Raw genomic sequence first — 25,377 nt, 5'->3', positions numbered from 1 at the left:
CAGTGTCGATAGGTAATAACTAATGTTACTATTCAGAGTTCTCTGAAACCCCGGCCACGGTATAAAGTGCTATAAAATGAAAGGCAATAAATACTAATCAGATACTTGGATTGGAGCTGTGACTTGCAGATTATATACAAATTACAGCAGGAAACGCATGACCACTCAACCCCCTACCCATTACCCCACACCATCTCCCAAACTAAAGTTCGACCCGGATGTAGGTCAGCACAATAAGGATGCAGAGGGTGGCAGGCTATCCAGGTGAAGCCAGGACGAGTAAACGATGTTGTGGCTGCACTTTGAGTGATAAATCGTTTAATTAAAGTGCATGAATGGTGGCAATTGAGCACCAAAGCTTTAATAACGGGAGTCTTCATTCTCACAGAGCATGAAACCAAAGGAAGAGATCAGTGCTCAGATACCTGGACAGGAGGTAGCCAGAAATGGCCTGGCCCACAGCCTGCACACCTTCCTGGGAGCTGCTCACAGCGCCGACCTGCTCCGATTCCAGCTCCTTCTTTGCACTCGTCAAAGATCCCAAGTGGTGCAAATGCTGAATGTTCACTTTTGGGGGGTAAAGGGGTCTAAGACAACTTGAGGACCAGTTCACAAAGGCATTTTCATTGGTAAGCATACTTTTACTGCCCAAAATGACTGCGTTTTGGCATTCAGTTTTTAGCAAAAGACTACTTAGCAGGCGTTAATGCTTTTACTACTGCGTAACTGTGTGCCACAATGGCTTACAAATTACACAGTCGCAAACACCTTCGAAGAATGGGTGTAACAAAGCGTGATTTACGGAGAGTTTGTGAACACCTGCAAACCTGCGAGTTTGTGAGCATCACACACTCTCGCCAACCTCCCAGAAAGGGGTTAGCGGTTCTTTAGCGGCTTAACGGCTAGAGGGGCCGACTTGAAGCTGGGGAACCGGGTTCAAGTCTTGTGGGAGGCTCAAACATCGTGTCATTCTAGAAATGAGTTAACCTAAAAATGAATGTGTCCGTCTGTAATGCAAGGTGCTCATATACAGCGCTCTGATACCTTCGGTCGAGTTCGCGCTATATATATAAAACTGCAAAAATAAAGTGCTTGAGTCGACTCTTTTCCAGAGTGGGATGGGAAAAGAAGCCCGCCAAACTTAATTGGATTGTAGGCGAAGGTGTTTCACCTCCAAGGAAAATGTTTTTAATAAGAAAAAAAGGCCCATTGTGGAGTTGTTTCCCCCAGTGTGGTGTTGCACAACACTTACATCTCAACTCTGGGTCGGGCAACTCAGTAAAGGGGCCCACGATATCCCAGCAGCACACCTGAAACCTGCCTCTAGTGCTGCATTCTAGGCGTGTTGCTGCCACTGCTTGTTTTAGACACTTTTAAGTTTACGCCCGAAGTACCACTGCAGCTAAAGATTTACTGGTGCTTCCTGTGAATCGGGTTCCAACAGCTCAGGATACCCACGATACACTTCGGAGTTGAAGGTGTGGTTGGTCAAAAAAAGAATGGAAAGAATGCGGGCATGGATGAATTGAGTATTTGTATAGCACTGCAAACCGTAATTGTTTCAAGGCGCTTCTTGCATGCGGGGCCATAAATAAAAGGGGCTGCGCTTTCACTTTCCGCTCTGACGCAGTCAAGGTTCTCCCAGAGTGGCACGAGTACCCCTCTACTCCGTCCTCCAAGGATGGAGGCCCCCCAATTCTTCAGTGAGTCAATGACGTTGCAGGGTTGTGCGTGCCCGTCTGGGGCCGGTGGGGGACAGTAACAAAACATATTACATGCCCAGCTGAGATCGGCGGCAGAGCAGAGATTCGCAGTGTCAGGCAGCATTCCCATCAATATTCCTGAGCCTTCACAGCGCCTTCCTTTCTTGGGCCTGCCCTCCACTTTGAAGCTAGGGAGGGGGCAGGTGGAAGCTCCAAGGGGGTGGCATAAGATAGCACATGGGTCTGTAGACACATTCTGCGGGGAACAACGGGAGACAGCGGGGGCAGAGCTCCCCTTGTCTGTGGCAGTAAGCAACTAACTTTGGAGCCACCACCACCGACCCTCCCCCACCCTCATTCCATGGACCCGGGAGGTGGGGGCTAGGGGAGGCCGCAAGTAAAGCTGGAAAACTGCATGCAAATTCCAGTGGGGAGGAGGGGAGCGACAGATGCGGCTGCCCATCCCCCGCCCGCTCCTTCCACAGCACTCCGAGAGGAAAACCGTGAGCCGGGCTCGCGCCTGACAAGCCCTCTCCAGCCAGCCTCACTCCCTTCCCGGCGCAGAGGGGCCCGAGCTGGGACCGCAGGCGAGCTGCTCCCTCCCGGCTTCCGTGGGGGTCGCAGGCGAGTCCTCCCTGGCGCAGGGGCCGGCGGGAAGGGGTCCGGCACTTTCTTGAACTTTCGGAAAGTTCCTCCTTGGGAGCGGCGCGTTCACCTCGCGCCATCGGATTTAAAGTTCGCGGCACCCGGGCACCGACCATGGTGGTGGCCTCGAGGACAGACACTGACGGCATGGCCCCGGGACTGGACCCTTGAGGCTCTGGAGAAGGAGCTCTGAAACTGCCAGGTAGGCACGCCACCCCGCGCCTGTACACATGCGATGTGCGTGTTATTTGCCGCGTGATAGCCTGGTTGACTAAGGTCCCAGCGACAACGCAGATGTACGTGTGTGACTTAAGGGCACAGGTCCTAAACCTGCCAGAGCAGAGTCAGTCACAACTTAAAAGGTACACGTGAGGTAAACATGGACACTCTTGTGATACAAACACCACGGGTTGCAAGACTAGACTGCGGCATTGGTCGCTCTTCTAAAACGCTTTTTTGGGGTTTGTTGTGCTTCTTTCCCACATGGTGGGACTTCTGTCAGATTTCGTGCGTATCATATATACCTCAGTTAGTCCCGACACTAGTGCAGACACCGCGACATGCGAGTGGAGGTAACTTATCATTCCGCCCTTCAGCAGCAGGTTGTTTAATAAAAAGAGGACAATCTATTGCCTAGGACGAAGATAATTCCGTTTGTGCTGAGTTATAACACGGTTCCTTCAGTAAATATGTCAGTTTTGTGTAGTGTTGATACTGAGTTAAGTTAACTAAGCGGGTCTAGCTCGGGAAATACCAGAGTTCCGAGATGAAGAGAATTGTCAAAGGTCACACATTGCAGGAAATTTGTCGATTGAAACGGCGTTGCTGTGAAAAGTTTGCACGCCTGCAGGGTCGGTCAACCCTTAATCTTTGAGATGTCACTACATAGAGCGCCATCTAACTGTATGATAGTAAAGCATGTTGCTTGCAGCGCTATAAAGTAGCAACGGTGTGACAGCAGGCGCTATATATAAATAATATATCTATATTGCTGGTCAGACATTTTCTGGAGTTCTGGGGCATAATCATAGTAGGCACAGGATGCACTGAAAGTTCGGAGTATGCCCACAGCGGGTTCCCTTAAAATCCCTGATTTGAAGGCCACCATTGTTGATTCTGAATACCGTTTTTAGTCCACGTGATAACTGAATGTTCCCCCCTCCCCCGCCCTAATTCTGACCCATAGTGTTCAACTTTCGTGTGTTAGGGTCCAAAGCACTAACAGCCAGATGCATACACATACGGATGCCTGCCCTCGCCTGCTGTGGGGCGGGTTTGTACCCTACCTGCCTTTGCTAAAACTATGATGTCGGTGGCTGACATTGCACAGGTGCCCCCAATCCCACCCGAAGCGGCTAGTCAGAATCAAATGTGCTTCAGAAGAAATCTTTGTGAAAAAGGCCCATTGTTTGCTTAGCGCTGATTCTGCGGAAGACCATTTCTAAGCACTCATGAGGAAGTTTCCTCGAGTGTTTTCAGAAAGCCTTGTTTTCGGATGTCAGTGCTAGTTGTAGCTCCGAGAGCCCCATCCGAGGAGGGCGTTTTATTCAATGAATGTTTGGTAGGAAATGGGTCTTGACAAAGGTTCTAGACTTGTTGTGTTCGGTTTGCTGTGGTTTGCCGTCAGGCTGAGCTCCAGACAGTGCTTATAGTTACACTTGCTCATACTTAGACACGTGTTTGCTTGAAGTCTACATGTATGTTGAGACGCTGTGTTTTGGGAGCACGCTCTTTCTTAATTATGTATTTTGTCATTTTGCACCTCTGCATGGCGTTTGACAGCATGCCCACTCGTGCTGTCATATATGGTGAATAATAGGGTGCCCATGGGATTGCTAGGACGGATTCTTCCTCTTCCGACCCCATCGCTGCTGTAGATGGAACTACTTAACTCCAAGCGCTCACTCCTCCAGCACTTCTATTCTGATCCGGCCTGTGCAAAAATCCTTTTTGAAGGCACCGGTCTATACCTGATATGCTAGCAAAGAAAATCAGTGGGCCAAAAAACATCAGATAATGTATATTCGAATCCGGCTTGGCCGACTTAGCCATTCATCCTTTTGAAGTCGATAGAGTGCGTTCTACATACGAGTGACAATAACAGCTGTTAACGAGGAGCTGTTTTAGGGCATTCGCTGTCCCGTGCCCGACCCCCTCCCTCTTGGGAGGTCTCTTCTAGACGTTTGTGTATAGGACTAGATTCCACAGGCCCATCCGGTTAGTTTGGGAATGAGCCCCGCCACTGCTGCCAAGGTAACAGGTATTCAGTCACCCAGTTAGAATACTTACAAGGGAACTCCTGTCACACTTGGGGGCGAGTTGGCTAAGGGTGAAAGAATAGCAATCTAACGAAAGTTAAAACAAACATTGGCAAAATCAATAAACCTGGCTTGCATTTTGCGACCGCACTAAAATATTTTTTAACAGCTTGCTGCAGTAAATAAATGGGGAAAAAACCGTGATTGCTCTCCGTATACATGCATCCATGAGATAAATAATTCAATGTGTGTTGATTCAGGGTATTTTTGAGATAAAAAAAAGTCCCAAATGCATTGCAATGCAAACACTTCATAAGAAGCAGAGTGCTACAATAAACAGCTACCGACATGAAGAGAGAAACTCCTCAAGGTGCGAGCCACAGCCTCCTCCATGTATTTTTAATAGAGAACTGGTGACAGCAGGTCAGTCTATACATCATGGGTTGTCAAGCCAGATAAGAGTTGTGCTGAAGTTACCCAGCACTGCCCTGCCTCGTCATCACAGGAAGGACCATATGGAAATAAGGGCGTGCTACGTTATATGTGGTAGGGCTCCCATCAGTTTCCAAAGGCGGTTCCTGTGCACTGGGCCTTCTCCCCACACCCCGTCGCAGAGCGTTAAAATAAGCTGGGTCATGTACTTTTCAACCAAAGGGGTACAGAACATGCAATCTTTTGTTTGAACTGCATTAAGAGAATCCGATGTTATTATATTTTCAGATAGGGCAACCCAGGCAATTCACAAATAGGGGCTTGTTTTGACGAGACAGATCCTGGAATAAAAACTAGAGGCGAGGAAAATATTTTACCCTCTGGTGTAATTTTGCACGATTGACCATGTTGCACTAGTGTAACCAGGGGAAATTATGCGGTAGGGGAGGAATACATTTTCTGATAACATTACTTCATTATTTTGTTATTTTCACTCGTGTGCACTGTACGGGCAAATGTTTCACCTAATTAAGAATTTAACATCTAAACACATCAATAAGCAACTGAAAGGTGACCAGTCAACTTTGGTGAAGGACCATCCAGCTGTGCAGCATCACGTGTTGCTGTTTTTTTAAAAATAAACTTTTGATCTCTCTGAGCTAGAAACAAAGTTTTCTTTTGTTACTATCTGCAGATTCTGCAACAGTTGATGGATTATGTGGCAAAGTCTTCATTATGCGGGCCAAACTGCAGAATCACATAATTCCAGTGGCCCGGAGTAAGAATTTACCTAGCTTTCATCATTTAAAACTTCTTTCACTCCATTGACAACGGCACTTTCAAGTGATAAATGTAGAAAAAAGAGCTTTATATAGAGGAACATTCAGACAAAGTGGCAGTAGTTTTTGTTGGAAAAAAAATAACGTGTTTATGAAATATCCGGCAACTTTTTCAAAAAAATAACATGCTTTGTTTATAACGGGAATATTTTCAACAAGAAGAAAATGAGGCGGACATTTTTCTTCTCAGGGGAAAACACATCCACTGCTGTCAGTTACCTAGCTCGTAGAAGCTGTTTTTTTCAGTCTTTAAGTATAGATGAACAAGCCATCTTTATTGAAGTGTACACCTCAAACGAATACTAAAGCAGGCTAGAGTTGTCCATACTTTTGTGTACAGGTTCGACACGTCTACAATTGCTGTGCAACCCCCAACCCCCATTATATTGACTGTCATGCAGTGATCCAACACCAGGTGCTCAGATCTCCATACTTCGCCTGTGGACAAGTCTGTGGGATGAAGCTGGCCGCATTGAAGTAACTGGCCCACGCCAAAAAGGTGCTCTTCAGCCGAGCCTGTTCTTTTAGACAACAACACTAGGCATGCAGGGACTTGTAGGCCCCTCGTTAGAATGGGGAAAGAGAAACTACAAGTCACAGCACACTTAGTGCTGGTGACTAAATACACAGGAATGCCTGAAGAGCACCCTCGTCAAATGCAGCAGGGTGACAGCTTTAATCAGTCATCCAGAAACCATCAACATCACAACATTCTTTCCCTTCATCCCCAGTCGCGACGAGAATTTGCGAGTAAACAAAATTGTGCAAAACTGAATTTTGGTAATTTTCTGCTGTGAGGAGTAAAAATGCCCATACTTTGCCGCGCGTTTGACTCATAATGTTTCTAGTTTCGAGAAGTTGGTTGTGGTAAAGTGCTCACCACCATAAAAAGGTGGGCGCTCAACTAAATACATTTTTATAATTGTCCAAGTTATGATTGGCTGGTGCCTTGATTTGAGATTCAATGCTTGATGAGAGCCCTGGAGCCGAAACAAGCTTGGTTGGAGGGCGCGGAACCACCCCCAGTATCCGGGTAATCGAGACTCTGATGTTTGGCTTACATTAATACTTTTTATAGTAGTTATTGCTGTAGCCATGTTAAACCCATCGAGGGTTACAGTGCTGTACATTAATCTTCAACTTCCCAAAATACTTATGTACAGTAGCAGAGTATAAATATGATCTATACACAGACGAGAGAAGGGAAAGTCAGTCAAAAGCAAACACAAACGCACAGCTTGAGAGTAAAAGAAGATAAAGACCAGGGAAAGTTAAAAGTGAAACATACAAGCATTAAAACTCAATTGCAGCTAGCATCCTATCTGACAAAGTTTCCAGAAGAGGGCCTCTAAACTAGGGTGTGGGTGTGTTATGAGCGCGGGAAATGCATTATTTCTGCATTCTGCACCCTAGTAAAGCCTCTCAGAGGAGGGGGCGGTGGTAAGGGGGTTCTCATTGCCGTTCCTTCAGCAAGTTTTCCCAAAGAATCCATTTCGGAGAAGACGCCTTTCTTGCGAGGTAAAAAGGGGGATTTCTCACGGCTGGCTTCACCCATAGAAAACAGAGCGCATTTCAAGTCTATGGAAACCGTCAAAGAAGTGAATCGCTCTGCCCCGGCGAGAATACGTTAAAACTACGCTCCCTTGAGAGGAATACACGCCCCCTCCCACTACGGGAAAAAGAAAAGAAACACAGAAAAAGGACTGGTCATGCTGACATAAACAAAAGACGGAAGGCCCAAAGTAAAAGCGAGCATGCGGAGCCTTTTGCACCCCTGCCTGTCTTCTCTGACCTGCTTTCAGTGGAATGTTTGGGCAAATCTGTTTGTTTTGCACAACCCTCCAAGTTATAAAGTGTCTCTGGGCGAGGGAGTAATACTAGCAACACCAAACTGGCATCACATTAAATGCCCAAACCAGGGCGCCACTGTAACATCATATTTCAAAGTTTGTACATTTCTTTCACTCAGTTTGAACCCTTGTGCTCTGGTTTAGCTACTTATTGACAATTCTACCTGGTTGACCGATTTAAAGATGGATAAAGCTGCGAATAAACATGTAAGATGGGTAATATTCAAGCCAGCTAGGTAGAACAGGCCTTTATTGGTTCAAAAAGCCTATACTGGAATGTGGGAGTTTGGGCTGTGTGGCGGAATACGGACGAGAAGATTGCAGATATGCAAAAGTAGTGTTTCAAAAGTATCAAAGGCCAAAACATTGATTTTTCAGTACATACATTGGTAGGTACAAAAATATCAACAACAGTAACATTGTGTTTGAAAATAAAGTAATAACAAGTGATTGAATACCAAAATGTATAGAACAAATATAGTATTTTAAAAATAAAAATAGACTTTAACAAAATATCGATTTCAATTACAAAGTACATGCACAAATATCATTTTATTCAATTTCTCGCAAAAATAATGAACGTTGAATATTTAATATAAATCATTATCCCTACTGAAATAGGTAATTAACATATATATATATATATATATATATATATATATATATATATATATATATATATATATATATATATACACCATTTTAGATTTAAAAATGTAATTAAATACACTTAAATACACATAAAATATTTTTGATAAAACAAAGACGTGTAAAAAATGTAAATTAAAATGTAGCATATGTTGATATATAAATATTACTAAAATAATACCAAATAACATAATGCCTAAAAAGTTGTTAGATCCCACACTGTTCTAGTGCACTATAATTTTAATGTTGATTAAACAATGCTTTGGATTGAATTGTCAGGTACCATACTGGGTTTTTTATATTTAAAAAAGAAAAAAAAACAGGTGTAAACATTTAAAGTGATTTTTGTTCCATCCTGAAACCTTGTGTTTCAGCCTACTGGTGCCTTTTGATTTGAGTAGGTATTACTTAATTAGCAGGCTATCTGTTTTTTCTCTTCCGGACATATATAGTCCTGTGTCCAAAACAGAGACGCCATCTTTAAATTATAACTGTGAATGGGGTGTGGATTATTTCTTAATGCAGCCCTTTCCTTCTTCCAAGCATGAATTGCATGCTAATCTCTGGAAGAAAAATGCAAAAAGGGGGAGGGCAGTGGTAGACTGACCCAGAGCCATTATTGTAAGGAAGAGAGTTTTGAAAGGCCCGCGCCCCCTTCCCTTCACATTATCTTATTTTGTATAGGCCTCATGCTGAGCCCGCAACCACTCCAGTTTCTTTCAGACCCCTCTTGTAAACCGATTTAGATTTTACAGAGGGTGGAGGGGTCTTTTGTCCCCCGTGCAGTCACTGTACACGTCTTTGTGAGCTTTCCGTGTCGTTTTCCGATGACTTGTGGCTTCTCAGCTCCACCACCACTTCAGGCCGCGCAGGTACACTTTTTAGGGCCTTGTAAAAAAGCCGTTGGTGTTGCACGTGAACACGTTACCAGAGGCCTCGCGCAGGCTTCCAGTTAAACCAGCACAGGGGGAACTCATTATAAGAACCCCCTGCTGCGCTCTTGTTCCTGGTGAAGGATGATGGCGTGGTGAGGGCATCGGCCCCACAAACTCGCAAGTTTAAGAGAGTAGCGGGAATTTACAGTTAGGAACCGAAACAGGCCCCTTAATTGTGTTTTTAAGAGGCCTTTGAATGGAAACCTTCTGCATTTGTATGCCTATGCATAAATACAATGGGAAGGAAGTGTTAACTTGTTCTTAAAGTAAGCGATTTAGGGTGAGATCTGGTATGTAGGTAAAGGTTAGCAATGTGTCGCTCTCTGCAGCACCCTGATACCTTTTACCACTTATTCACGCCCCCTCCTGAAACTCTTCCCCGCTTATGAAAGGGGGTTCTGTATGGCCGGTCCTCACGTGCATATACAACAGCATATCCTGCGTGTTCAACCCTCATGTAATAACCAAACGTATGGGGCCTGGTGCAACTAATCCCTGCGCCTCCCATTATCATCTATTAGAACACACTCAGACATCCCAGGCAGAGGTGGTACCACTTAATGCCCAAAAAGTCCCTCTTTGCAGCTTGAGGAGCCCACGAGCGGAGGCGCCTGCTGTACAATACTGATGTTACAGCAGTACATAGGTTGTCAGCTGTAAAAACCTGAAGACCTAACACCACTTGAATAAGTTGAGATCTTTCCACAAATTAATGTGACCCTGTGCTTATCTCCCTCTTCATAGGCCAAAAATAGGCAGAAACTAACATTATGCTTTATGTAAATAAAAAAAAAAATACAAAACATGGTCCTTTGACTTTTTTAGCTGGTGTCTGCAACCTAAGGTGAGGGAACTGGAACATTTGTTCATTGATCTTCATATAACGCTGGCAGGTTTACCCTTCTGGTGAGATTGCGCGAGGTGGCACATGTTACAAACACACCATGGTGCTCATCCGGTCTATGCTCTAGGCTCATGTTGTTGGTGCAGGTCTTCGTTCTGCTAGTGAGTCCAAACTCACAGTTTTTCAAGCTGCCCTTTGTGCAAAGAGTAAGGCTGTGTTCTAGTAGTAAGTCATGTGTGACAGTATATCCGACAGCCCTTGCTGTAGTCTTCCCATACACCCCAGAGTTGCGTCCTGCAGACTTCCAGTTTCACAGTCTTTTCAGCAGCCCCATAGTTTAGGGACTGTGTTGTGTTCTTTTACACAGTCTTGTAAGCATCCCAAATCGTGTTGGCTCTGCCCTGAATTCTAGTAGAAAGTCCAGCTTCCAAAGCTTGTCAGTAGGCCCCATTTGTAGTGCCTTTGCTGTGACCTGTTATATTCGTAACCAGTATAGACAGAACAGTTTCCAGCTACAGGCTTATCTTGAGCTAGTCAACTTGCAAGTGAACCATATAATCTGCCGATCACATGCTTGAATCGGACAGGGCCTAGCCACGCTTGCATCTCTGCAAGGCTGATAAATTGAGTAATATTGAGTTGACTTACCAACACTTGTTATATTCTGTAGTATAAAACAGAAACAAATGTGGTAGCAAGCGCTATATAGAAACACTAATCAGCATTACTGCCACACACGGACTTAATTTTCAGGCCTGGCATTAGCCAAGACGTTTTGATTTAATTAAATTTATGTTTATATAATATACCTACGTATAGGGGAATTCCGCTAACCCTCTTCATCCATTGGTCTGTTTTTCTGTCATTCAGTTTTGACTTCCCTTCCGTATAGCTTACAACATGGTGCGGAGGGCCCACTTCAGCCATTTCCTAACTTCACTGTGTGACGGCAACTCTGCTCTTTCATATGGAGCACATCCACACATAAAGTAGTTCCCTTTAGTGCCTGGGATTACAATGGCAATGTGTGCTTTTTGCGACCTTAAAATTGTTTTGCTTTTAGCCATTTGCTTTAACACACATATATATTTAAAGAGGGCAAGCAACTTCTTAAATAATAAAGGTTTATAAAAACTATGGTAAGCAAACTACACATTGACAAAGTCAAAAGACAGACAGCCAATGCAAGACATACTGGCTTTGCCAATGCTTTTTTTGTGACCAAAGAAAGATTTGACTCATCGTTTATTTCCTGCATATACCTGAGCATTGTTGCTTATTCCCTTGAATCTTGGGCCATAGCAGTTTGTTGTATTGGGACCATATAACACTGAAAATAAGATTCACCCTCCATGTCCCTGCAAATTTAAACCATCAGTTGTAGAGCCTGTACTATTGCAATGGCATGAGACTAGACAGTGTTTTTAGTTCTAATCTACAGCCACTATCTGACAGTAGCGGCCGGTCTGCGGCAGGGTTGGGGGAAACGGACTATGAAGACAACATAAAACAAGCATTGGCATAGCCAATAGGTCGCGCCTTTGGGACCTTATAAGTGTTTAGCCATGCAACAGTTGATGTTGTTGCACCAAGGTTATTGTGCTGCGTAACTAAATACTTATAAAGTCCCAAAAGCGAGACCTATTGGCTATGCCAATGCTTGTTTTCTTTACGCTTAAGAACTGAACCTGCTGCTTCCGTCACAAATGCTGCTGTTGAAAGAATGTTCTCTGCATATGAATTTTATTACCTAATACAGGATTGTAAATTCTGTGGCACAATGACAATGAATAAAATTGGTTAAAAAATAACACAGGCATATATGGTTCATAAAAAATGGCTGGAAAATAATGAAGTAAACAGATATGGTGGAAGCGATACTGGATTAGACACTACACAATAATATAACCGAAGGAGACACAGTAACTGTACAAAACAGAAACACAAGACAATAGTTAATCTTTGTTTAAAAACAATAACAAATCAGGAAACTAAGGGTCTCTGCTGTTGCCAAAAGTCGCAGCTTACTTTTGAGGTTTTTGCTGCCTGGAACACTTCGAGCACTTTTTCTTGTCTGTGTGTTGTGCTTGCTTTGCACCTAGTCATTATGCAGAGTTGACGTGAGAGGAGAAGCTGATGAACTTATCTCTTACATTTTTCATGGAATCGAGACTACCCCGGCTTGAAGGTGCACGTTTTCCTCTTCGGATTCTGGGTGGGACTCCACATTAGCTTTGTCTCATGCTGGCATTATCAGTTGCCTGGCTCCCTTCCCCTGCAGAATACTCGACGCCCTCCGCCTGGTTTTTCATTCAGGTTGGCCTTGTTAGTAAAAGACACACAATTGATGGACGGAATGCAGAACAAATCAAAACATTCACCCCCAGTCAAGAGTTCTGGGTTAAATCCATCATTCTTTTGCTCACCATGCCACCCCAGTTTAGACCTGGCCTTATGCAAATTAGTCTTGACCCTGTGCCTCATGGGAACAGTCCAGCCCGAACTGCCAAGCCAGGTCCTCACTGGACCGGAAACAAGCATCCTAGGACCGGTTTCGGGGTTTCACCCCTCTTCAACCAGGATAGCTTGATTCCAGTGGCACAGTGAGCCCAGGACCCACGTCTGAGCATACCTGGCGCACTTAGGGCGAGAAAGCAAAAGACACGCAATTGATGGACGGAATGCAGAACAAATCAAAACATTCACCCCCAGTCAAGAGTTCTGGGTAAATCCATCATTCTTTTGCTCACCATGCCACCCCAGTTTAGACCTGGCCTTATGCAAATCAGTCTTGACCCTGTGCCTCATGGGAACAGTCCAGCCCGAACTGCCAAGCCAGGTCCTCACTGGACCGGAAACAAGCATCCTAGGACCGGTTTCGGAGTTTCACCCCTCTTCAGCCAGGATAGCTTGATTCCAGTGGCACAGTGAGCCCAGGACTCACGTCTGAGCATACCTGGCGCACTTAGGGCGAGAAAGCAAAAGACACACAAAGATTTGCACAGGCTTCACTGAACGATTTGCTTTCTTTATTTAAAGACTTGACTGTGTAAGATGGCTCTCATACCGGCTCCCTCCTCCCAAGGAAAAAAAGGTTGAAATCATCAGACTGAAGCCGCCAGGGGAATGTTATTTTTCACTCATTTGAACTCCAGGCCAAGCACATGAAACTGCTCCTGTCTGTCTGTCTTGTGTTTTTTGCAGTTGGAAAAATAAAGCTCCCATGCCAAGGAATATAACATGCTTTTCCCTTACTTTTTCTGTCAGTAGTGAGCACTTAGCCTGCTTTTAACATACATCTTCACTGAAAACACTGCTTCCTTTCGACGGCTGGCCACATATCTCCCCACCCCCCCTGCCACCGCTGCCCCCCTAAACACCGTCCATGAGCACTAGACTGGTAACAGATTCTTCTCCTACCCAGCCTGAACCCCTTTTCCTGTTGCCCCTGAACCCTGGCTTGAGTTCTTCTGGTACTCAGGCCTGTTTTACCAACCAATACCAATCTCCTCGCAGCTCCCCCAGGTGTGAAAATTGTGCAAGTAAAAAACGGAGAGGGGAGAAAGTCGCATGTTTGACTTTAGAGTTCATCACCCTATTACTCCTTAGCAATAGAGTGAGTCACTCCCTTCTAAAGTATCTAAACCCTCAAACCTATGCTCTTCTGCAGTACGCGCATGCCCCTGAACGGTACCAATTTCACAGCGACAAAAACGAAAGACCCGCCAGGTCTTAACGGGCAACACCTAACGCTTCAGCCATGGGCCACAGAGTAACCCTACACTAGCAATACGATCACCTGCTTTCAACAATATACAGCACTTGACGGTTACAATACAGGCAGCAATTCTATACAACTCTAAACTATAGAGGCCTAGTTAGAGGACATCTTGGTTTAAGGGATCACTCAACAAACCCAACTTCGCCTCTCACCCATGTGAGGTTGAGGAGATGAGGACACTCGTCTTTTGGGTGAGAAAATATTGAATGTAAATTGTGGCATTTTATGTGATGCGATCACGTCTCACCTGATTGTATGTACCTTTAAGAGCATGGAATCTCGTGGGGTAGAAGACAAAATGATGCAGTAGGCTTCCATCTCTTTGAAGGTTTGAAGGAGAGTTCTGACTCCTGCAGTTGTAGCTGGGCAAGTTGCTGGAACTGCGGCTGGACTGTTTTCATTTTTAAACTCACCTGGGTCTCCTTCCTCTTCAAATACCCTTCTTCACATAAATCTTACATCTCGGAGGTCTGAAGAGAGTAATTCATAGAGGCTTGCTTGTTTTGTCTGCATTTTGCACCTGTAGTTCTCCATTTACCCTTATAAATGCAGTTTTGCAAGTGGAAACGTTCTCCTGTGACTCACTTTTTTAATGTGTTTCCTTCTCCCTGGCCCTCTCACGTAAACACGTAAACGGGGATAGAAGAGCACCGCTTTTGATAACCCACAGCCAATTTATAACACTTTTTTCTATGTGTACTTGTGTTTGCCATCATTTTTATATATGAATTACTCCTATATATAGGCTGGCATGCAAAGTAGTTTCTCTGAGTATATATGCTGCAGTACACGCTTAGATGTGGCTTAATTGAGTATTATGAAACATGTTTTCTCAGAAAAAAACGTTCTGAATCACAAAACCTATTTTGAGTGTCTGGCCTAGAGACCTCTTTAGCTTTCATCATAGCATCGTGTTTAAAAAACATCATAATACAATTAAATATATACATTTGCACACTTAGTGGGCTTTTTGGTCAACTCTCCTAAACTATTGGCCTGCTCCCCTTCCACAGCCTACTGCATGGGGCAATGTGTCATACCACTTAAACCACTGGGTCTTTCCAGTGTAAGTGACCGGATTTTGTTCCTGCACATGTAAATTATCTACTTTACAAGTCTTCCACTTCAGTGCCTGGGCCGGTATCCCAAGTTCTGCAATCATTTAATATTTTTTAGATTTATTCTTAACAGTAGTTCATTTTTTACTTGCTGCTTTTTTTTTTTTTTTACAAATTTTATTCTTTCAATAGTTCACTTTTTACTTGCTTTTTCGTTTTACAAAATGTATTCTTACAATGGTTCATTCTTTACTTGCATTTTTCTTTTTTTACAAACATTCATGGCATCTCTAGACATTGGTAGTTTTACATTTTTCTTCGTTTACATATTTACTGTCTATTGCAAAAGTCCAAAAAAAACCAAATAAAAAATGCAATCTCGCCAGGGTTAGACCTATTGACTTTGCCAATGCAAGCATTTCTTTGTCATAGAATGCATAAGTAAGTCACCTCTCAGTATTGCACAGGAACTTATGGGAAAACTGCAAATTAGGCCTTCCTTGGAAGCCTTGCTTTGGTTTATTACAGCTACCAGATATTCTCCAGCACTCAGCTGCTACCAAGGCTTTTTGTGCCTGCTTGAATCTGGAGGTGGGATCGTGTGGGATGGGTTATTTTTTATTTTTAAGTTAGAGGTTCTCTTCAATTTTAGCTTGCCATAGAAGTTTCGAGGATAACATCTCTCCTCAAAATTCTTTCAGCTATTAGTTCACTTCAGGATTGCGCTATTCTTGCTGCCCTGCAGTCAGATATATTTCAAGTGGTAACTGAGTTGGTTTCTAGGTCATTCCTTACAGGCAAACAATCAGCGCTTAAGAATTTCCCTCCCTAATCAAAACTTGACACCCACCTCATACATTTCTGGATGCATCTGAGGAATGACACTTGATTAATGCACATTGAATCTGACTGTCACAATATAGGTCAGAATGTGAAGCACAAACATATTGTGCTTCAAAAATGTCATAGCTAGAATACTGTCTAGGAAAATATTGTGAAGGTAAGTATACACACACAAATATGTTTACTATTAACAACTCCACCTCTGCATACCCTAAAGGTATATATATTGTCAAGGTATATTTGTGCAGGGGAGGCTCCTCCGTTACAGCGGAGGAGCGTCGCCCCACTGCTTCAACCAGTCTTTGCTGGAAAGTGGAACCAGCCAGCTCCACCCAATCCCTACGCTTATCTCATGCTTGGTAATACCAGCATGAGAGTAGCATCTGGATTGGCGCAGGGGACTCAAGGAGCCTGTGTGAGCATCATCTGAAGAGGCAGAGAACATTAGGCTGCAGGTAAGTTTTTTATTTTGTATTCTCCCCAACACCCCCTAACCCTTCCCCCTCCCCCCCCCACTCCCAGATTCAGCCTCCTTTGGTATGTCACACAGGAAGTGCTGCCTTCAGGAAAATTGTTTCTACCGGAATGCGATCAGAACGTGGCGTCCACAGGAAATGCAATAATTAGAAACATGGCACTGAATAACTCTGTAATCCGAGATTTTTGAAGTAGCTTCAGACGAGCTCAGATGATCTGGGTACCAGACTGTCTGTTTTGATTAGACCAGCTGAAAGATAGAGGTGAACTCCTTTCTTTCAGCAACTCAGGTGTCTTCTTTACTGATACGCATTCACACACACTGGTGATGGAAGCTTGTCAATTAAATGAGGTAGAAAATCCACTGCATTGATGTTTTCTCTGGGATGTTCCCTCCTATAGGCTGTACAAACAGGGGTTGTTGGCTTGGGATTTGCTGTTTAAATATTTTTTCTGTGTGATCCTAACTTCAACAGCATGGCCGCAGGGAACCACACTTCTATGCCCATACCTAAAACCCCCTCCCTGGTAGACAAGGCAATTAGGTGTTACACAAACACAGCTAAAGCAGCTCCTTTTCTTACTGCTAACAAAGGTGTAGAAAAACACTCATGAATGTACCACGGACTACACGTTTTCAGTGCCGATAAATCCAATTACCTGTTGCCGCGTACCATGGCACAAATGTGGTCTGAGGAGCAAGAACACGCAAGGAGCCTAGGCGCAAACTCAACGAATGGATTTGATGTATCATATTGTGTGCATTAATTACAGTTGTGAAGTTTTATACTAATCCACACAGAGCCTGGAAGAGCTGCATCTATTCCATATGGGAATTATAGCTTGAACTACGTTATTTGGATGCTTGCAGTGGTCAAATGTGTCATTAGAGGCCTGCTACATTGCATCGGTATTTGTGTTGTACCAAATACCAACTTTGTGCAGCTCTGTCTTTTAGCATGGTAGTGTTGGGAAAGAAGGAGGCCCAGAGCACTCAGGAACTCGATTGCGACACACAAACTCAAGCATTCATCATTTCAAGTGAGAAGTAAGCCACATGGCCAATAAATAGCCTTTGGGTATTTGGTATTGTCAGGGGGTAGTGTCCTTTCAGGGGAGAACTTGTCGGTGGAAGTCCCCAATCTCTTGAGTATTGGCCTTCCCATTTTAGAGACAGAGCATGCGTCACAAGCTTGAAATGGGAAACACAGCTTCTTTGCCTGCCTTTAAGATGACAGGTTTTCGGGTTCTGTCAGCTTCTTTCTCCGTTTTCATTTTCATGTTAAGCACAGAGAACTGAGAGCCACTTGTCTTGGGTCCGGTGCACCTCCATCTCGGTCCAGACTCAAAATAATATTGCCACAATCTACTGCATCCTTCCCATGTATTTCTTTGTGACTGTCACAGTGACTGGAAGTGACTGTGAAGGTTGCTTAGTTCCATCTAGTATGTCGATGCCTGATGTAGAATATTTTCTGAAAGTCGAGATTTGACTCACACATGTTACATGTGTACCATTGGTTGATATTATCATAAACTAATTACATGTTTTCGTTTTTATATCTTTGGAATAGTTTGTATAGGATGTACAAGGTCCAGGTGCATGAAAGCATTTGATATAAAACAGGTTTATTTACTAAAACAGAGGCAATACATAGAACAGGTGTAAATAAGGAAAAATAAAAGGCAAAAAAAACACCAATGAAGCTAATCAACAAAATAAATTAGTGACAAGATTGTAAGTGCAAGAAGCTAAAGCAATGGCTGGTGCTGTCACTTCACCCAAACAGTGGACAGTTGTCCTCAAATTGCATGTTAATCTTTAGACCAGCCAGACCTAATCCGGAAGTGAATAAGTTCCAGAGTAGCAGACATCCCAGTGGGCTAATGTTAAGAGTAGTTTGTGTACACGCAGTTAGAGAGGGTTACAATCTTAACAGGAATTCAGTCTAGTGCATTGCCAGGAAATCAGGCCAATGAAGAAAACAGTAAAATATACAAGACAGTCACCATGGCACAAGATCAGCTTGGTGTGGATAACACAAAAGCCACAAATTAGTGGTTGAGAAGAACATGTTTTAGTTCTTTTTTGAAGGTGGTCAGGGAGGAGTTAGTGTGAAGTGAAGAGAAGAGAAAAGAAAAGGGTTAGTTTCAGACCCTGGGCACACATTCAAATACATCTTTTTTAGAGGTGCAGTTGGTTTTGGTACTACGTGTTAAGTTGATGGCTTTACAACTTCTTTGACCTAGATTAATGCATTTGTTTAGCATTTTATGATAGATTAGGGCTATTTACTGTCACTTCGTTAGATTGAAGCCATGGGCAGATTTGTGCCACTGCGAGTATCTCTGTTTTAGCTCCTCCTAACTGCATATCGTATTTTGTGTTAGGTTAGTGTACCTGACTGGTTCTTTGTTATAATCAATAATACTGGACTAACCACTAACCTTGGGTTCCGGAGCAGAGTCATGCTCAGTGTAAAGCACTACAACCCCTCGTCAGGGGAAGTAAGCGCTATATAAATGCAATTGCAATTAGAGTATCCTTGCCATTGATTGGTATTTTGTGTTAGGTTCATGTCACTTACTGGCTGTGTCTCTGTTGACTCTTGCCTTTGACTGGTTGGTAGATACATTTGTGCAACTGATTGGCATACTGTGTTAGAGTTATGCAATTAACTGATTTATTAGGTTCAGTCTATTTATTGGTAGGGTACTTTTTGTTTTGTTTATACCATGTAATTATTCTTTGTTACATCAGTGCTACTGACATTTACTGTACTTTTCCTTCATGCAATTAAGTGGTGCATTTGTTGAGGTTTCTGCTAATGATTGTTTCCTTTACATAATGTTGACTGGTGTTTTGTTTTAGATTCCTGCTATGGACTAACAATTTGTTACTTTCATAATATTGTCCAGTTATTCCTGGTTAATATGTTTCTGTGATATAGAAAAAAAACATGAAGTTCAGTAGATTCATGCCATATAGGAGTACTTTGTTTGGTCAATATCAAGTGACTGATATACTTCAATTAAATTCAGGCAATTGCAGGTGCATAGTTATAGCCAGGGCCTCTGGTGTTATGTGATTCTGCAGCCATAGTGTTTTCCGTATAGTTAAGGATTTACCATAATTGCCCCCCAATTTACCATCTGCTGCAGAATTTGCAGATTTCACTCAAAACGTTTTTGTAGCTCAATGAGATCAAATGTTACTAAACAAAAACTGACAAGACATGGTTCTTTGCATTGGTGGACCTTTTGTAAAGGCTAACCAATGACCTTGCAGTTGCCCTGTGCTGTATTCAGGTGTTACACTCATAATAATTAGGCTCAACCTTAACGGGTGTCGAAATGACATATTAATTAAATAAAACACTCACCAATTGTATCTCATTATGTTGCATAATTTGCCTTTTATTGACGCATAATTTAGTCAAAGCTGTTGCATAAATGGCGCCTTCCTTTGTCGCCTAATACCAGTGGCCCTGGTTATAGATATGGCATTGACAGATGCATAATGTTAGATGAAGGCCATTCACTGGCACCCTGTAAGAGTCAAATCCACCTATTCGTACATTCCATGACCTGGTGCTTTGTAGTTGGGTCTCACAATTGGCTGGTTCCTTGTTGTATTCATGCCATTGACTATGTTTTTGTATTTGATTTAAGCTATTGACAGGTCATTTGTGTTATATTTATCCCACTGTCCGAAACTTTTTGAAATGTTGACAAGTTCTTAGTTAAACTATTTCCATTTACTATTAATGTGCAGTAGATTATTGGCATTCCCTGATACTTTGTTAGATGTATGTCATTATGTTGCACTTTGCTTTACATCATAGAAGTTGTACCGAAGCCTAGAGAGGATCGGCTTATGCCCTACTTTTTCTATATTCAGCAGAACTACGTTCATACATTTAACAGAAACCGAACTAATGGACACAACCAGTGAATTAACATTTGACATTGATCCGGCTTTTCTGGACAAACTCTGGAATCATTTGTGTGAGACTCAAGCTACTGGTTGACAGGTTGGAGTAGATACATGTCATTGACTGGTGCTGGACTGTACACTTAAGGCTTTAAGTCATTGATTGACTGAGCAGAATGTTTTTCTTATTTACCGTTTTATGATAAAAATGACATTGTTATTTTAATACCCAAAACAGGCACTGCACAAGTTGAAAATATAGATATATTTGGAATCCTCCATGTGCTGCCTTGCACAGCACATATACATGTGCTACTTAGCACACGGTCAGCACAATCCGTACCCGTGCGAGATCCCTCTCGTGTGCATCCAAATGCAGAAGTCACTGACTTACTTGGAGGGAGTAAAACAAAATGTAGCAACTACTTAAACTTCTCTGCACTTTAGCTCTTTGTCCACATGGGTGTGATGACAAGCGAGCAACGTCTGATGGCAGCTTGGTTTGTGTTGGAAGACTGGAGGAAACAGGGTCTGTGTTGGTGCCACCAAACTCGTTCCATGTGGCCTCCAGCACCATCAGCAGATGTTAATGACCAGAACTCAGGGTAATTCAGGTTGATGGAGAGTTGAAGATTTCCTGAAGACTGCCACGCGTGTAACAGCCCCCACACCACAACCTCCACCCCGCTCCATAGAAAAGTTAAACCTGAGAAAAGTTTACTTTCAGTCTCATTTGTTAATATTTCTCAAATTAAAAGGACCTCTGGGCACTTGATATATTTTGATGAACACTCCAGCTAGAATGCATAGTAGAATTATAATGAGCAGATTGAATTACGCCAACGTGTTACTCGCCTCTGCCAATGAGAGACTACTAGCCAAACTGCAAGTTGTCCAGAATATGGCTGCCCGTCTCATCCGCAACTTTCCATCAGGCTCAACTTCTACACCCTTATTAATATCTTTACATTGGCTGCCTGTCAAGAAAATAATTATTTTTAAAATGTGTCTTACTCACAATGCACTAATGGGCAAAGGCACTAGCTACTTAATCGCTAAGCTAAAACTTTACTGTCCAGCTAGACGCCTCACATCAAGTGACAAAGCTTTGCTCACTGTCCCGCGTATCTGAAAGTCTGGGACCGGAGGATGGTCTTTTTCCTATTTAGCCCCACGGTATTGGAACACGCTACCTTACCACATGCGCACATACTCTGACCATCTGAAATTCAGGAAACTGCTCAAGACAGAATTGTTTTGATCTGGTGTGTCCTTTGCCTGCGAACCTTCTGTGCAGTGAGATACCCCTCTTTGTTTGATTTGCACTCTGTATAAATTATATTAACATATCAATGCATAGTACACAATATATTGTAATTTCAGTGCTATGAGACTCCATATATGGGATGATTTTATATTTTAAAGCAAATTTCCAGGCCGTTTTTAACTGCTTACCTAGAATATATTTATTTTCAACTAACTGTGAAATTTGCTGGGTGCGCTATTAACATTTTTAGCCAGGATTTCCTACAGGCCACGTTAGATTAGCTTTTGGTGAAAAGAGGCCTAAAACTACTGTCATTATTCCAGTTCTTCAGAGGAAGACATGGTTTATCACAGAAACTTCCACCTCGTCGCATAACTCATAGCTAAAAAATGCATGCAACATCCAATATTGGTTCAGAAACTTTAAATACCTTGCCACCAGGACCGGACTGGCCATAGTGGGCACCGGGCGTTTCCCCGGTGGGCAGGAAGGATCAGGCTGCTTTTGTACCGGTGGGGCCGTTTTTGCTGCTGGGGGCCGGTCAGACGTAATTGCCAGGGCTGGTTTGCGATCCCAATCCGGCCCTGCTTGCCACCAGTGGTTAATTTGTACCAGTGGTTGCCACCAGCATACATTTCTTGGGCCCAGAACGTATTTTCTTTCTATTATTAGAGTTTGACCCAGAACAAAAGCGAGAAAGATAGAAAATGAGTAAAGATGGAGGAAGCAAAAGTTAGGGAATCAGCAGCAAAGAGACAAAACAGGGATGAGAAAAAAAACTGCAATTTCCCAATAAAGAGGAAGTGTAGGGTAGTGGAAAGAAAGTCGTCTCAGGTACAATTGAGGCTTAAAGGATCAATATTTGGGAACCCCAGCATCTTTCGCAACCTCTGCATTAGGCTGTAGCGTCGGCGGACTCCCCCAAAAAACATTGGATGCAGGCACTTTTTTTTAAACTCTTTTTATTGGTACATAAACAATGAATAGTACATCAGAGGAACAATTGTATTGTGTTGCCTATTTTCTTATGTGATACACTTGTAAGGTATCGTCCATACATTATTATTCACTACATTGATGACAGGCGATTATGACCATTAAAATTTAAAGTAAACTCCGTATAAGCCTCTGTAAGTCTGCCAGGCCAGGCACGTATTATTATTAATATATATTTTTTGTTTTATATAAATTTAACAATGCCTCTTAATACGATCTCTAAGCAATAAAATGCTTAGTTCTCATGTTCAGCACCCCTTCTTTAAAACAGAAAGGAACAGCACTCAATCAAATACCTGCAGTTTACAGTCTCTGAAGTCAGCCAATGAGGCCTGGAGTGGGTCGCAGACCATTGACAGGGTCAGGTTTGTGCTTTACTCTTGAGAAAATCTTGCTCCCTGCTGAGAACTTGCCCAGTTAATGTCTGGCGGAGCTTGAACTCATGGCAGACATTACTCATTAGATAGCTTTAGGATCAAAGGTTGTGATCCCTCAGAAAGCTCAGTCTACAGGGACCTGCCAGAGCAGTTGTGATAATAATTCAGACTTGAAGGCCAATTTCAGCATTGTGAGCTTGACACCACATTTGACACTTGCCTAAGTTAGCAAATTCATCTCACTTTTGTTCCAGAACATTTTAACAAGCCTGGCTGGTTCATTTTAATAATCAAGGATGACGTCATAAAATTAACCTGCACCCTTTGGAGCAAAGTTGTTTAATCCCTTCTCTCATCTCAAAATCCTATAAGAGACGGCTGTCTGCACTCAGCCTACCACTGTATTATGGGATTCAGGAACCAGCATGTGGAATTAATTCCCCGTGGTGCCGAGGCTAGATTGCAGCGCCTAGCACGGATCGCATCACGTGGCCTCATTGACATCACTCTTTTTCATGTGGGAGCCCAGCCTGGTGTGTGCAGGGTGAGTGATTGAGAAAGGCCGGCCTTGCACTGTCCACTTATAGGTGAAGCATACAATCAATGCACCTCTTAGTGGGCCATGCATCACGGAAGGAGCTCCGAAGGGCCTAGGTGCTGGGGCGCGAGTGGTGACACCTCCTTAACGTCAGAGATAACAAGAGTGAACGCTTAGGACATGTCACAGAAACAATCCATCCACTTATCGAACCCTGCTTCAAAAGGCGACAAGCTGAGAAATATATACAGCTTCCAAAACTTATGTATAGATCCCTAGACCAGTACAGCTTGCTTGTTTTTCTGCCTATATTTTAGATTCTATTTTATCTCTTGTTCTGACTTTGCTGACAAACATGTACTTACTTATTCCTTAGGGGCTGTCATTGAACTTTTTGAATTCTGTTTCTTATTTGCCCCGCCCACCAATGCTCAACTGCTCCTTGCTGCTTCCAGTTATCCACACCTGAGTTAACTGAGGCTTTGCTCTAAGAGAGTCTGTACCCAATTTGCATAATTGAGTCTTCCCAGAATACACAGCAAGATACATGGTTTGTGTTACTTTTGATAATTGTATTCAGTCCTAACATGATTTTAGTGTGTTTACAAGGATGATCTGGCCTGCTGGCCATCAGAGAGATGAGACTGAGTGAGTGTGTGCCGGGTTTGTTCCCTCATCGTCACAGGGAGAAGGTTCAGTATGACTCAGTTGGCTGTGGTAGGTGTGATAGACATTTCAACTGGCTGGAGATGGTCTTTAGCAAACTACTGCAAAATATCTCTGACTGGTACAGGAACATATTTTGTAATAAAAAAAATGTTATTTAAAGAATCAAATCGACCTACTATGTACTTCAGGGTAAAAATAATTTTTAAAAACTGACCCCACAGTAGAGCGCATTCGAAGATTGGAGTGCTTGGAAGAGGTCGTTCACTGCTTAAAGAGCTGAATGTATACTTACTCCCAGAAAGTGGGGTCCCTCTCTTTTACAATTTGCCACAGTGGAGGTTTCTGCTCCCAGAGAAGGCTGGCAGTGGATGGGTGTGTTAATTCCTTCAAATCAAGATTAATGATTGAAAGCATCATTAAAAGGGAAACATTTGGACATCTGGTTCCAATTGGGACAGGGCTCGGAGTGCTCGCTGCATGTCTGCAATGCTGATGAGATTGAAATAAGCCTTGAGTGATGACTAATGCTGGCCTATCTGTTGGGTGAAGGCCACAGAGGCGGAGGGCGGCTGGTGATGCTCTGTGAGAGCTGCAGAACAACGTCTGTGTTAGCATCAGTATACCCACATAGCGGGCTTCAAGATTCTGTCTCCCATCAATATGTGTCTACATAAGGATGGAATAGATTTTCTGCAGTATGCATGGTAATCTCAAGTAAGCAACATGGGATTCTTTTTTTCCCATTCAGCAGTCTCTGTGTGTGTCTCGAGCATTTTGTCTTAATGGATGACTCGTAAGAAGTAAGGTTTTTGTTAAGTGCGACCTTCAAACCCAACTTCAGGGTACAAGTCACTACGCACGTTTGATTCATTCACACATTCATTCTGAGCTTGGTACCCAGTTGATAGCTTTTGATAAATAACACCCTCCCTTAAGGTATTCCTCCTGAGCCACAGCCGGGCGTACAGACATTGGGAGTGAGTGTAGAGCATTGCTCGGACAGTCCTGACAGGGAGGAGTAGCGGTGGTGGACGGGGACGGGTAATGAGCCCTGAAATTCATTGTCAGATGGTGGGCATTGTTGGGAGGTCGGCAGAAGCTTAGTTGAGGTTGGCGGCAGGCAGTGCAGCGCAGGCAGTTCTCCAGAAATGATGGTCTTTAGGTGGCAGTGACTTTGGCTGCGGTTGAGGTGGCTGAGGGCAGAGAGGAGGCAGTTTTAATTTCCAACATATGTTTGGCGGTAATAGGTGCTTCGGCAGGAGTGCCAGTGGCTGGAAGGTCTT

At 43.3% G+C, this 25,377-nt stretch overlaps 1 protein-coding gene across 1 annotated transcript in view; it reads left to right on the top strand.

Moving 5' to 3' along the window:
- Positions 1 to 1,969: 1,969 nt before the first annotated feature.
- The window catches only part of GLI2 (GLI family zinc finger 2), a 231,520-nt gene continuing 208,112 nt past the window's right edge, over positions 1,970 to 25,377 (top strand). The window contains exon 1 of the mRNA XM_085645973.1: positions 1,970 to 2,550. The gene's annotated coding sequence lies outside the window, so the exon portion shown is untranslated. The remainder of the gene's footprint in view (positions 2,551 to 25,377) is intronic.

Source organism: Triturus cristatus, chromosome 3_1 (genome assembly GCF_964204655.1).
Source record: "Triturus cristatus chromosome 3_1, aTriCri1.1, whole genome shotgun sequence".
NCBI classification, from domain to species: domain Eukaryota; kingdom Metazoa; phylum Chordata; class Amphibia; order Caudata; family Salamandridae; genus Triturus; species Triturus cristatus.
Note: the sequence above shows the minus strand (reverse complement) of the source record. Positions and strands in the feature narration are given on the sequence as shown.